Source organism: Choloepus didactylus, chromosome 2 (assembly GCF_015220235.1).
Source record: "Choloepus didactylus isolate mChoDid1 chromosome 2, mChoDid1.pri, whole genome shotgun sequence".
Classification (NCBI taxonomy): Eukaryota; Metazoa; Chordata; class Mammalia; order Pilosa; family Megalonychidae; genus Choloepus; species Choloepus didactylus.
The window spans coordinates 108,016,451-108,021,916 of record NC_051308.1 but is presented as its reverse complement, the minus strand read 5'-3'; positions in this window follow the sequence as shown (position 1 = coordinate 108,021,916).

Genomic DNA, 5,466 nt, shown 5'->3' with positions numbered 1-5,466 from the left:
GATTAAAAGCTATTTATGTGGTTGCACTTTGCTTTTTATGCCAGAAGAGAATCTTCCTGGCAGCAGGGAGTATACCTGTCCTCTTCACCCCATATTACAAGAGATTACACAATGTCTGACACATAAGACAATGAATTAATACTTTTGAAGTAAATAAATATAAGTCACTAGGATTAGCAAACTTTTACCAATGCCCTCTATTTCTAATCACAATCCTCACAAGTCCTATCCTGGGTAGAGTGAAAGCAGTAACTCTAGGAAAGTTGGGCAAGATAGAAATATCAGCTTCAAAATGTACAAGCATTGTACAGTTTTCCCCCCACCTGCCTTAAATGTATGGTGTTTAAAATGCAATTCTGGATCCTGAGAAAGTTTGTCCCCTCCAGGTGTTGGTAGGCCCAGTTCAGACTCTTTCTCACTGTTGGTAACTGCCTTTAACTGCTGCCGCTTCCCGTGAAACTGCAGGATTTCCTCTCAAATCCTTCCTCCTGATGAGGGAGAATCCCTGATACCCTAACAGGTCTCTTTTCTTTCTGGAAATCCTGATCCTCATATCTGTACCTGTGGGCAGACACTCTGGGCTTATCTTTCCTCTCCCCTATTTCCTTGATATTTTCATTTTCATTTCTAGAGGTAGTCCTTAATATTATCTTGCAATTTTGAGGATTTTTTTCTTTTAATTCCTGCTATTATTTTTTTTAATTTCCAGGTGCTGTGTTGTTAACTTGTGGTCTGAACAGAGGAACATCCAGTGTGGCAAGGCCAGACTAAAGTAAAATTGGGCGGGACCCATTACATCAGGTCCCCTCCCTGTGCTGACGGCCATTAGCAGGTTGGGTGGGTGGGAGGAGAAAGGAAACAGAAGGGGCCAGGCCTGTGTTGGAGGAAAAGGCAAGTGGCCTCAGGAGAGGGGCATGTATTATGTGGATGACCCAGCTCCGGAAACTTCTGTTGTTTACTCTCCTGCTGCTCTTATGCCATATAATTTCTCCTGCTATAAGAAAAATTTATCTGAAGGCACTGGGAAGTCCATTCTTCTCTTCCATGGTTACCATATTTCTTGCCTTGTAAGCCCCACAAATTAGCATAATTCTCTTTACCCGAAAATGCTTAACTCCTCAGGCCAAGGCTTCCACAATCCACTGTGTTCCTGGCTCCTCAGAGACCCTGCTGTTGGTAGAGATGTCCACTCAGGTCTGTGGGTGTCAGCACTGCCTCTGCCACCCGAGGCTGCCCTTCCCTGGCCCTTCCCCTTTCCTGGTCATGAGGCCACCAACTGACAGGTTGGGACCAGGGGCACCTCTTCTTCTTTCCCAGTGTTTCCCTATGGACATAACAGGACCCACACCTCTCAGAATGTTGTGCAGATTGAGATAATTCAACTGCACTGTTAGTGCAGTTTGTGGTTCATGAAGAAAACTTGCTAATATTAGATATTATGACAGGTGTCCTCAAGAAATGATATTTTTCTTTAACTCTAATACAACAAGTAGGAAAGCCATAATATAAATGTAAAGCTTATATGAATTGTTACAATTGAACGTTACCTCCACGGAGATCAACACCTAGAACATATCCAGCTGTCAGGATCTTCTGACACGCCCCCTCCTGATCACACCCACTCCTACCCTTAGCAGTCGTCCCTATATAATTTCCATGCTATTCAAAACCTTGCTTTACTTTATTGTCTGCTTTTTATTCACCATTAAGACATTTTGGTTTTAAGCTGTAATCTTACAGTATATATATTCTGGTATTTGGCTTATTTTAACTAAAAAGTATGGATTTAATAGTTATCCATGTTTTATCCAACTTTGTTGCTAATTAAATATACCACAATTGTTTATCTTTCCTATTGATAGTGGACATTTGGGCTGTTTCTGTTCCATCCTATACAGATGTCCTCGGAGATATCAACAATCTTCCTCTGGGTTACACAACTAGGAATGAAATTATAGTTAAGCCAAACCAAGCACTTTGGAGGTGGTAAAAAGAAAAAGTAAAAGAAAAGAAATCTGGAAAACAAAAGCATATTAAATAATTCATATGAAAAAAATGAAACAAAAGTGCATGTGTGTTATGCATATGCATATATAGATTGACAGTTACATTTCAAAGTATTAATCAATGTGTTTTCTGTGTATATCCTCCCCAGCGATTCAAGTTCAGTGGTTGGAGTTGAGCATCTTCACAATTCTCAATTAAAGTGTCTGGAGACGGGTGGATTCTGGCTCGGCAAGGTGGACCCCTGCAGCCTACAAGGAGTGCAGCCCTGCACTTGCTTTTCCCCTGGAAGATTTCTGTACTTTGGATTCTCCAGAACCACAAGGCAAAGTTTCACTAATGAAGTGGGAGGGAACATTTTTGCTCCTAGTGAAGGACACAGGCCTAGACCTGGGGGAGATCCAGTGGAGAAAGAAAAATCCCCTCATCAGGGGAGGGGAGTTGGATGAGAGGCAGTTCTTGTGGGAAGAAAGGAGGCTGGGGCGTTAACAGCCACGGAGGAATGTGTGAGTGTGGAATGCAGTTATGGGGACTTGCAGAGATGCTCTGTCATTCTGGGGCTGGGAATAGAACCACCTTGGTATTCAGCTCCCCATCCTCCTTGTCCTCTTCTCCTCCTCCTCCCATATCCTGCCTTTCTGTCCTCTCTTCACCACCCCTTCCTCTTCCATATAGAGATAGTGCACAGGGGCCCTCGGTCACAGTAGGTATATGAAACTCATTGATTTCTATTAACAAAGGAAAACAAAGTAATTTTACCCCAGGTCAAATAAAATGTATGAATACATAACATATATTTCAGTATATAATACACAAAATATAAAATATAATAATACTAATATACAATAATATATTCTCTATTCAAATGAGCTCACCTCCTATTAGCTATCATCTCCCCAATTTCCACTATGACTTGCTTGACCCACATCCTTCCCCAGTGGTTGAGCCAGCTCACATGTACTTTTTAACCTAGAGAGGAGGCGAAGGAGAAGCATGAGGCAGGCTGTAGTGGAGCTATGTCAAACGTTTCCCTTAATATGGCTACATGGGGTGACATTATAACCTACTCTAAAATACTGTGAGGAATCTGCACTGCCAAACTTAATGGTATAGATATGGGGTCTCTTGCATTCAAATCCAGTTCTTTGGTACAAATATGTTTAGACCTGGGTGAGGGACCTTGGGATCAGGCAAAACAACAGAAAACTTTTGTGACAAGGGAAAGATACAAAATTATCTAAGTTATCCTGAGGTATATAATTGCCTTCTCCTTTACACTCACATTTTCACTTCTCAAACCTGGAAAAGTTACCCGTGGAGTCCCCACTTTACTTGTCTTCAATTCAATCTGAGGAGACAGAAATTCAAATGAATCAACTGGCCTTATAAATTTTTCTCCTCCCCTGTTTGATTATCATGTGTTTTAATTACCCGTTCCCATTTTCAGTAAGGCTGCTGCAGTGAGGGTGATGAGTAATGTGGTATATCTATGTAATAGTAGGTTTTGTCCTCTATTTCTGCACTCAGAGTGTCTTCAGTGTGCTTGTCTACCTTTTTCACACACAGGAATCTCAACAAACCTTAACACTGTAGGGTCTTATGGCTGGACTTGGGAAGATTCAACCAAGCTTTCAGAGCTTCTCGGAGCTCAGGCTGGCTCTTGATCTGTCAGGATCCTTGGTGGACAAATACCCATATTCCTCCCTTTGAGGTTGTAACTGTAGATTAATGATCTAGACACCTTATTATAGCCATGGAAAAAAGCCCAAACATCACAATTTTCCTAATGGCAAAAATGATTACAATCCTATGGAATGCCCTCGATCTATTCCTATCCCTCCAGACATACATTTACTAAATTTCAGCTGTGTGCAAGTCCTTTCCATCCACGCCAGAAGGAGACCCTCTAGGAGCCCAACCTAGATCATGCGGGAGCCTTTTAACTCTTTGCATAATCTTCCCTTGTTTTCTGTGTGTTTTTGCTTCTGAGGACTCTCTGAGTAGGGCTGCTTTTAGGCTACTGGAGCCACTTTGCTCTACATCCCACAGAAAACCTGGGAGTTTGTGACCCCCCAAAACCCATTCACCCCACTCCCCGCCAATCACTAACAGGTACAGGAGTGTGTGTGAAATCTCAGACTCCTGGCCCCGAGCAGAATAATTCTCAGATATAACTTACCCTCCACATTCTCCTGCAGGACAAACCTCCCCCAGTGGATTTTGCCTGAAACTACAGCCTACTCCGCAATTAATTCAAAATGGATCATAGACCTAAAGGTAAGAGAACTACAAAACTTCTAGGAGAACACATAGGATAAAATCTGTGTGACTGTGGACTAAGCTAGAGTTCTAAGACCCACCCTCAAAGCCTAAGCCCTCTGAAAGGTGGCATGACTTAGGGGGAAGAATCGGGCCCTGGGCTCAGACCTCAGGTGGAAATTGAGCCCTGTCAACTGTCTGGTTTGTGAACCTTTGGCAATTAAGGCTTCACTCTTAGCAGCAGTAATCCATCCCTGACAGTCAGATATCCTGGGTGAGAACACCAACGGGAGCATATCTCCCATTATTTTACATAGGAAAATTATGATGTGTTATTTGTCAATATGCAAAAGCCCAATTAGTTTCTAAAATAGAAGCTGGCAGATTGCGGCCCATAGGCCAAATCCCACCCACTGCCTGTTTTTATGAATAAAGATTTCTTGGAACACAGCCACACCCATTTGTTTATGCACTGTCTGCAGTTGCTTTCCTGCTGAAATGACTGAGTTTAGTAGCTGTGACAGGGAGTTTATGGTTTGCAAAGCCAGAGATATTCACTATCTGGCCCTTCACAGAAAACGTTTGTCAACCCCTGTTACAAAATAGGACTAAAATTCAGTGAAATGCCTTCTATAGTGTAACAGCTATCACATTAACAATGTAAAAATATTTAAGACATCAATTATTCTACAATAAGATGTTCTTAACAGTACATTTGTTTTGCATGAAATGTGACCTTTTATATTTTTATTTTTATTTATTTTTTAAAGCATCAGGTGCATCTAAAACACAGCCCCTTTGTTGCTGGCTTTTCAAAACCTCTGCAGGAGTTTCTGACATTCTACCAATTGTATTTGTAATGTAACTTGACACTTTAACCCTCACACATTTTGTTTAAAATGTTGTATTGACTTTGGGTTCATGTATTAGTATTTCTTCCTTTATGAGCAATAGCCCCAAATATTTTATTTAGAAATACATATTTCCTACAAAATTGTAATATTAAAATCTTAGAGGCATTCAACTGGGAAAATGGTAACTGTGTCAACATTCCACTGCATTTGCCTTTATTTCACTTCTTAGAGGCTCAGTATTCTCATGTGGAATATGGGAATCAGGCCTCCTCCTGGGGATGGTGACGCTTCAGTAAGTAAAGACATGCCTGGCACATTGTGGGAAAACATTAGCTGTTTGTTCCCTTTC